Genomic DNA, 9,270 nt, shown 5'->3' on the forward strand with positions numbered 1-9,270 from the left:
TTTATTATTATTACTATTAGAATTTTTACAGTTGTAATTTTTTATAAGCCACTAATAAACATTATTATTATTATTAAAAAATAAAAAATTATTATTATTATGTATGTATGTATGTATGTATTGGCATTATCGGACAATCTAGTCCATAATTTTAGCGTGTGTTAGTAATTGTACATTTCCTTAAACATTTCCTGAGATGGCTTTGGAGTCCGATTCTTGATCGGCAGATGCAGTGACAAGAACCACAGACATAAGTGGAATCAGTGGGTGGAGCAAGGGTCCTGGCCTTCTGACATTCTCTCCTGGTATCCACTGTAATGTGCAAAAGCTTTTCTCCCTCTCGTAGGGCTTCGGTGCAATTTGTTATCCACGCACTGCTGTCACTGGCAAGAGTCTCCCACGAATCGATTGGAAGACCAATGGCCTGCATGTCCCTCTTCGCCACGTCCTTGAAACGGAGCTTCGGTCGTCCTACCAGCCGTTTTCCTTGTACTAGTTCTCCGTACAAGAGTTGCTTGGGAATGCGGCCCTCATCCATTCGATGTACATGGCCAATCCACCGCAGACGTCTCTGGCGAAGAAGGGTGTATACGGAGGGGATGCCTGTTCATTATCATTATTATTACTGGAGAATGCAATATCTCAAATCCTTATTCCAGCGATAACGGAACGTAACTGTGAACATATAGATAGAGACATCCTAGCGCTTCCAGTCCGTCTGGGAGCAGCTTGTGCCTTGGAAATCCAAGCCGGGAAGCACGTCGGGAGTATCCTTCATGTGTCAAAGTGACGACGCCCCTCGTTGAGCATATTATGTCTTAAACACATAAGCTGCCAGACGAGTTAAGTCGGCAAAGCAGACAGTTAAGAGCGAAAGAGCAGAAGAACTAAGGACACGGTGGAGAGGCTCAGGGAGAGTACATCGTGAGTGCAAACGAACACTAGGCCTGGTAGCAGAAAAAGGGTCATCGGTCTGGCTGACAGTGCTTTCCCTCAGAGAAATGGGCTTCAACCTAAATAAACGGGAGTTCCGTGATGCTGACCAGTTGATGATATTCCCTCTACCTGTGTTTGTGGAGAAATCTTTATGGTAGACCACGCCATGCATACGATTTGTAAGCGAGAGACCTGGAAGCTGAACTCCTGAATATTCACGCACGTGGTTCCTGGGAACACCAACGATCGGCTTTCTTTGATGTCAGGGTTTGCCACCCAAATGCCGAATCGTACAGGGACCTAGAGACACAAAAGATTTACAGAACGCATGAACATGAGCAGAAGCGTCAGTACTCAAGCAGAGTTCTCGACGTTGAACACGGAACATTCACGCCCTTAGTATTCACTACAACCGGAGGACTGGGTCAGGAATGCTTGAGGTACCACAGTCGCCTTGCCGAGTTGATAGCGCTAAAGAAGGGGGAGCAGTACGCGAAGACGATGTCCTGGATCAGAGCAAAAACGTCGTTTGCACTCTTGAGATCTGCCCTAATCTGTTTGAGAGGTTCTAGGACAACCAGAAGAGTCCCCTGTGATTTCAAGGATGCGGACTTTGACGTCGAAACTGCAGAGGGAACCATCTATTAGCTCCTTTCTTTTTTTGGGCGAAACTCTGATTTTTAATACTGGTTTTATTTATTTTAGCCTTTAGCTTTTTTTTCTTTAACATTTCTGCAACGTTTATTCTTTCCTCTGTTAAAAAGAAGGACATGTAGGGTAGGAATTGCCTAGAGTATACACATTTCTATCATTTCACATTAATTTGCCATTACTTGTGTACATAGCTACTTAATGCTTGTCAATGCTTACAGAGTATAATTATGTAGGTAGGCTATTGAAATGTTTACAGGAATAATTTTAGGGAAAAAACTTAAGGAACAACTGAATTTCTGAATTTTTACCAGATACATGTAAGATTCAAGTTTGAATGAAAAAGTACTCCATAAAGTTTGTTATTTTAATTATTATTATTATTATTATTATTATCATTATCATTATTATCATTATCATTATTATTATTGCTATAACCTTTCACAAGAGACAGTTTTGTCCCATTTTCTTCCACGTACTATGAAAGATTTATGTGCTTTAAAATTCCAACGATCTTATTTACTTTTCCATCAAACTATGAACACAGTCACAGTTATACCGATCAGTAATGAAATAAAGTCATTGAGTGGCCATTGAGAGACCGTCACTACACATATGGAATATTGTCATCAAGGTTTTTAAAACGTAACATTAAATTGCCTGTTGATCGTATGCAGTTATGATGCAGTAAGCAAACAACTCCCATTTTAATGTTAGTTCCAGCAGATAATATGTGCCCGTTCAAGTTGGCGTTGAATTTATAAAGCTAGAACTTTAGTCAGTAAGTCTTTGCCAATCATAGGAAAATAACGCCGCCGTCCCCTTCCCCTTTCGGGAAATGCTCTAGTGTCTGCTTTATACAAGATATAAGAACACATAACATTGTGCGTCAAATGTCATTTCTAATCAGGCACGTTGGATACATATATGGAATTAGGGTCATAAGGCTGATGTATTTGCGTTCAATTGCTTTGTTTAAACTGGAAAAATGTTCAAAGTAATATGTATAGTTCCATAGATTATGCCGCAAGGTTCAGTTAATTACATTAGAGAAATAGTTTGTGTACACAAACACAACTGAGACATGACACAGTTAAGAACCGAAGAGGGGGATCTAAAATGCAACCGTAAGGAAATTTTATAAGAAAAACACATAATGCGAAAAAGTTAGTTGAACGGTTATTACAATTTTCAAGAGGACATTTTATCTTGTGAAGAAATTGCCGATGTATGATTGTTTAAGTTCTAGAGTTTCTGAAGCTTTTGAAATCTGAAGCAACTGATGGCTATACGAGAGATCCTTTTTTCCACAATAGCAAGAATACTGCAGGGCTATTCAACCTTGGAAGCCCCGTGGGTTTTTCCGGAGGTCGAATATGAATACAAGAGCACTTTTCAATATGAACCCAAAATTTCGTTCTGACTTTCTATAAATTACAATGTTGAGTGGAACATTGTTTTCGTTAAGAGGATCACCTGGTCACGTTTACCAAATTTTATGAGGGTTTCTGCCGTGAAATTTGGGGTCGTCGTTTGCTCCAGCGTTTTCCGGAACGTTCGCATCTTGGAAATTCATAAATTGTAGAATTTTCAGGAAACCTTCAAGGAAATGTCGGTACCATATGCCCCACTTTGACAGTTCCGGAATTTTAGGTCGCATAAAAAGCGCTCTAAATATCCGTTATTACAGGTTTACATCATAGAAACGACTATATTTCAGCTGCTTTCTTGGTTTCTGTATAGTTTACAGTATATAGGGGAAATGTATGTTGGGACCTTGGCTGCTGTCCGTTTAATGCTGAGTCCCCTCTACAGGTATTTAGATTTTACAAGTTATTTTACAACGTTCCTTTTACCGATTTACACATCTCCAACATCTCGGTTTTACGGTGCGGTGCTTATGTCTTAGTCATTATTATTCTTGTGATGATCAGTGGGTTCTAATCCTAAGGCGGTATATAGATAACTTCTCCTGACAAATATCAAACTAATTTGTCAAAGAGACAAACGATCAGATAGAGATCGGAGATTGTTTGATGTGTATATCACTAAATTCTTAGAACTAACTTTCTGAGAAATATACGGCAGTAAAATAGAGAATATACATTTGAAATTTGGGTCTGAATGGATGAAGGAAATCGTCTTGCAAACAGAGGCAACAGCAAAATACTGTTTTGAGCTTTTACGTAGTTTTCTAGGAGAAATAACTGATGCACTTTTGCTGAAGGACGAGGCTTTTTGTAGATAATATAAATGATTATTCTTATCAGACAAATTGACGAATACGATCTATCAAAGCTTCCTGCATGATCTGAAGCGGTCTACAAGGGAACAGAACTGTGCATCTACAGGAGGCAAGGACTCATGTAGGTTGTTCCTAATTTTTATTGCCTTCCTGCCAAGGATCGCGAGAAACCAGAAACAAAGGCTTGCCGTGCGAGATAAAATATGAAAAATGGTCAAATAACAAAGTAGTAGAAGTTCTCATTTGCACTGAAAGTCTCGAAACAAAATCCGGCCTAGCATTGTTTCTATTTACACTTTAGGCTCACTCTTCATCAATCCAAGAGACGCTCGTTCGTTCGACAACTTTAAAAGAACCCGTTTACAGTTGAATTGATCGGATAAATGTTTTTCATGGTTCGATAACCCGTCTATTTTTGAAGGATTGCCGTCAAAAGATGTTTACCGCCAAAAGGGGTGCGCAGCACGTATCCAGGCGGGACAGCAGCATTGTAGCGAAGGAGCGAATAGAAAATGATTAATACTCGTCATATTGCAAACTTGGAAAGCCTTCTTTTAATCATCTAATTTATACCAAGGTCGAAGAAAACCGATATGGTGGTGTTAGCCTCTTATTTACCTGAAAGTAGCAGTGATTTAATTAATTATTCTCCATCCGTGAAGGACGTGAAATTATTGCTCGTTTTAACGAGTACAAACTGACTGCCCTTGCGTGATCTGCTCAGGTTTCCAGGATAGAGTGTCTGACGTTCTTTCGTGATTACAGACAGCGAACAGATTAAACGCAAGAGTTAATGGATATTGAGAAGCTAAGAATGAGCAGAAAGCAGGTGTTTTCAAATCGAACCACTTGCAAGCTTACCGCTTTGTTCATGGCTGTTCACTTCTTAGTACCTCATTAAACAATCCAATAGCGGTATATTCTCCACAAAGTAAATGGCGGCAAGCGGGCTGTTTTACTAACAGATATCTCGCCCTTTTGCCGTTCTCGTAAGGACTTATTTGAAAAGTCTGTTCAACAAAGAACGTAATGCCACAACGATAAAAAGACAAGTCATATCAGTAGCATTAATACTTGCTTAAGTTGCTTTGCTGAGACAGTTACCAACTAACTTACACTGTGCGTGAGAATAAGTGAGACCATGAGATGATCATAAAACAAAATCATCAAAGATATTTTTCACGTAACTTGGAAATTTTTCTAGCCTACGCTGAGAAACAAAATGTAATTGAACATTTTGTCATAGCCTCGAATTTAATTTTCATAACAGTTATTCCAGGAAAATTATCAGCCACATATAGCCAAGTTTATATAATTGGTAGAGAAAACGATAAAATCAGAAATGGCTTTGTTAAAAAGCAACCTGTCCTCATCATTTGAATGTCTCATGAAAAGAAAGTGAATTGGCTGGCAAAGTACGACAGTAGCATTTGTGTTTTCCTTATTTAGTCTAGAACAATAGCAACAAAGGCTGTTAGGACGCATATTTGGCCGCTTCATAACTTTCGTTGACCGTGCTTTGTCTCAAAATAACCCGGCATTTAGCATTTCTTTCACGTTAACAAATTTTAATACGGACAATGGTGATCTATTGTAATGAATAGTGGCTCGAACCATTGACAAATACTCTTTTAATAACACGTCACGCCTTCTAAGTTTTGCCACTCAGAACGAGTACTTATTTCCGCAAATTAACAATTTCATATGTATTTCCTATTCGCTTTACTCCTGTGAAGTATTTCAAAGTGCCCGCCTGATTAAAAGATTAATAAGATAGACGCATGAAATTCTGTTCAAATGCCAAACATGATTTTACTCGACAGAAGTTCTATTAATGATAGTATATTGCTTTGTTTATGTATAATCTGTCCGCTCTACAAAACCCATATTTAAGATTGCAAACAGTCTTTTATTAATATTCTTTTATTTAATTCCGCTATATTTGGCGGAATTGTTGTCATATAGCTTTGTTTTAGGACTATTATTGAAACACATTTCAATTTGCGGTAACAAAAATATCTTTCAAAAACAAGACAATGGAAAGTGAATTGCTTGAAGTTCGATTTTCACAGGATCGATTTTTATGTCACATACCGGGAAGAGTCTTCTCAAGTCAAAAACAGGATATGGTAAAATTAACGCCGGCTTATTTCATTGGGATATTTCTAAGTAATTCGGTATATAATAAGCCGTTAACTCAATACCGGTATTCATGTCACAAGCGACAATCATTCACAAGTGATGAAATTATTGAATAAGACATCAAAGACATTTGCCGCCTTTGTAATTTTTTATTTTCGCCAAGTTATTCAAAAATTCTTGAGTATGTCATTTTGAAAAGTCGCGGAGCCATTCGGAGATCAGGTTTTCGCACTGTCACCAATCTATCAGTTTCATTCAAAGCAGATCTTCCTCGGATCAAGTTTTCTTTACTTGTGAGGTAAGGGTTCCTTTTCAGCCTATGACCGAATTTCCATCTTTAACCTCAACACTCTAAATTAAGTTTTAAAAATTCAAGAGGTTCAGCTCCGAGGCATCATTTATCGCAAAATAAAAACTCTTCCAGTTCTTAATGCATAAAAGCCGTTGGAACTTTTTCACAAAGATCTAGGTAAAATGCTGTGATTCCGTCAGACAAAAGATTAGTTCAAAAGGTTTCTCATCGCTTTTGTTTGAATACAATAACATCACCTCTTATGAGCTCGCTTTTGTGCCGTATAGACTTCTGAAGGAAGCCTGGGTTTTCAAGAAGTACCATTGCTCAGCATACAGAACGAATGTTCAGAGATCAGAAGCCGACTCTACGTACAACAGTCTGCGCAGATAAAGAAAGCCTCTTCGCGGAATGAGACCAGGCATCGATGCCATCCGCATTTTGAATTCGCAACCTATAAAATACCAAACTAAATTCAACTTATTTAGCGTTAAAATCTGGCTAGTGGAAGTCAAGCCAAGCGACACTCTTTTGAGTTCTGCTTGTATTACTGGGCTTTTACAGGTCAATGTTTGCCTTCAGTTTATCACCATTTAGTAAGAGGGTCAATATTGATCTCAGACAAAACCCTTTCGCTGTGTCATTTAGTGTACACTTTCGAAGAAAATATTTACACTACTCTGGAAACTCCGACAAACAGAAATTTAAACTTTGCTATGACAAATATTTCTTGTCCATAAAAGGTTGTTGTTGATAAACATGATTAGCTGAGTTAATTCTAAATTAACTCGCCGCGTTGTACGTGGTAAAGTAATGAAGCAAGATTTGTCGGAATCGGGGTAGGGTATTGTTAACAACGGCCCATAAAAAGTATAATATGGACAATCGACGTCTCGCAGCAGACGCGAACGAGTCAAATACGAGAAAGAAAAAAACTCCTACAATGTTTGAGCTGCGCCTTTTAAGAAGATAACAATCTTTTAATATGGGTTAAAGATAGACAGTGGTTTACCCAAAACGTTGGAAAATTTCTCGGTTTGAGTTTCAGAATCTTACTGTTCCGATCTGACATCAACTGGCAAACATTTGTGATGTTTATTGAAAGAGTTCGCTCTATTTCTTTTGTGTTAGCTTAGATGTGGTCAATGAAATGAAAGATGCCTGATATAAGACTCCTCCAAAATCAGAGCCAAAGCGTTTATGTTTAGGTTTTATTTTATGCTCACTATATAGCTGTTGGTATTGAAATGGTTTTGAGAATTAAGAAAAATGCTTACTCAGTTATTTAACTGGGTTGAGGCAGAGTGTGCGACTGAAATATACAGAAATTTTATTATGAAATATACAAGTGAACTTAATTTTTCGTCCCTTTGTATATGCTTAAAGCAGTAGCTGACTCTGAAATTCTGCGAGGGACGACTATTTTGGGACTCCCGAATACTAGCAAGCATTTTCGGATTGTAAGATTATTGCTGGTGTCAACGACAATAGTTGGTTTTCACTTTCGAAAAATCAAAATCGTACGTTTTGTAAACGTTTTTCTCTATTGAATTTAAATATATACTGAAATTTATCATAAGGAACACATTTTCTTCAGGCATGTCTTTTCCTGGCGAATTTTACTCACAAATCATTGGTTGAAAATCATGAGCCATAAATTGCCATAATTGTTGCTAATTAAACCTAGCAAAGACAAGGAGGAAATTAGTCACACGAGAGAAATTCTCCTAACATAAAAATGGACAGTTTAGCTTCCGCACTGGATATCTTTACAAAAACACCAGCTGCAACCGAAACTACATCCTCACCTCCTCGACCAAAAGATAGTGTTATATACAACTACAAGAAAACCCTCGCCTGACTTCACAATAAATGACAACCTCGTAAAGAGAAAGTTTCTGAATCGATTGACATTTTCCTTTTCCTTAAAAGTACTTTTTATGTTATGGACCTAATATAAACAAGGAAAACGGTAAATGCGTGTATTTTCGTTTACCTAAGCCGCGGGTGCGGTTTATTAAGAAAGCGAACTACATTTCGAATCGATTGAGGTTCTTTGCCTTGACAGCATTCAGCTAAAGATTATATGCCTTCTTTATTGTTATGTTTGACGTAGATCTGAAAGGAAATCTTGCTAGTTTGGCGGTATCTAAAACTGGTACATCGTTATTGTTTTGGTAAAAGAGTGCTTATTTTTCGTGACTATCCTTCTACAGAGCTAAAACGAGGAGCGAGCGAATTCCACAAACTTCGAGTTAATGCTTCTCTAATTCAAACTTGTAAGATCAAACGAAGAAAATCTCTTATCATTATTTATTGATTTAATTCTTGATTATACCTGAAACAAACGAGGCTCTTCTAAAATGTGTGGAAACAGTAAATCTAAGAGAAGACTTTGCTGCAGGTTGGTTCTTCCACGAAAACGGTATGCCCACTGCACAATTTTATGACGCATTCTGACTTCCAAGCAGTTGGAGAGGTACTTTTTTGTTCTGTTCTTCAAACTAATATTTTTCTCTGAAATGGAAATGCAAGCTCTAGTACGAAGTTGATTTTCTTTCTTCTTATTAAATTCTTAAATAAAACCTCCCAGAAAGTTACGCCGGTGACTTCTGAACGTTCAGCTGATTTGATTCCTCCTGTCTTCTTGTGCATTGTAGTAGTTCATCACCAGTGATTTCCTTTACAGGTAACAGCATTCAGTTTACCCTGTTACCCTGTTTGTAAAATTCTTAGAGAATTTATTTCTTCCGTAAACCTCCCGGCTTTTTTCTTTTTTTTTTTTTTTCTTTTTTTTTTTAACAATATAGCATTATTTCTTATCACAAACATACGTAAGGGTGGTGGGCTAAATTCTACCCACAATTCCCCCCGTTCGTTCCCATGATCCCCGCGAAAATGCGTTGTAAATATGTCATGCAAATAGAGAAACAAGTACTTCCATCCTTATATATGATCGAGTGCGTATCAGACAGGTTTTTATGGATTGAATTATCTGAACGGC

This window comes from Orbicella franksi, chromosome 15 (genome assembly GCF_964199315.1).
Source record: "Orbicella franksi chromosome 15, jaOrbFran1.1, whole genome shotgun sequence".
Taxonomy (NCBI): Eukaryota; Metazoa; Cnidaria; class Anthozoa; order Scleractinia; family Merulinidae; genus Orbicella; species Orbicella franksi.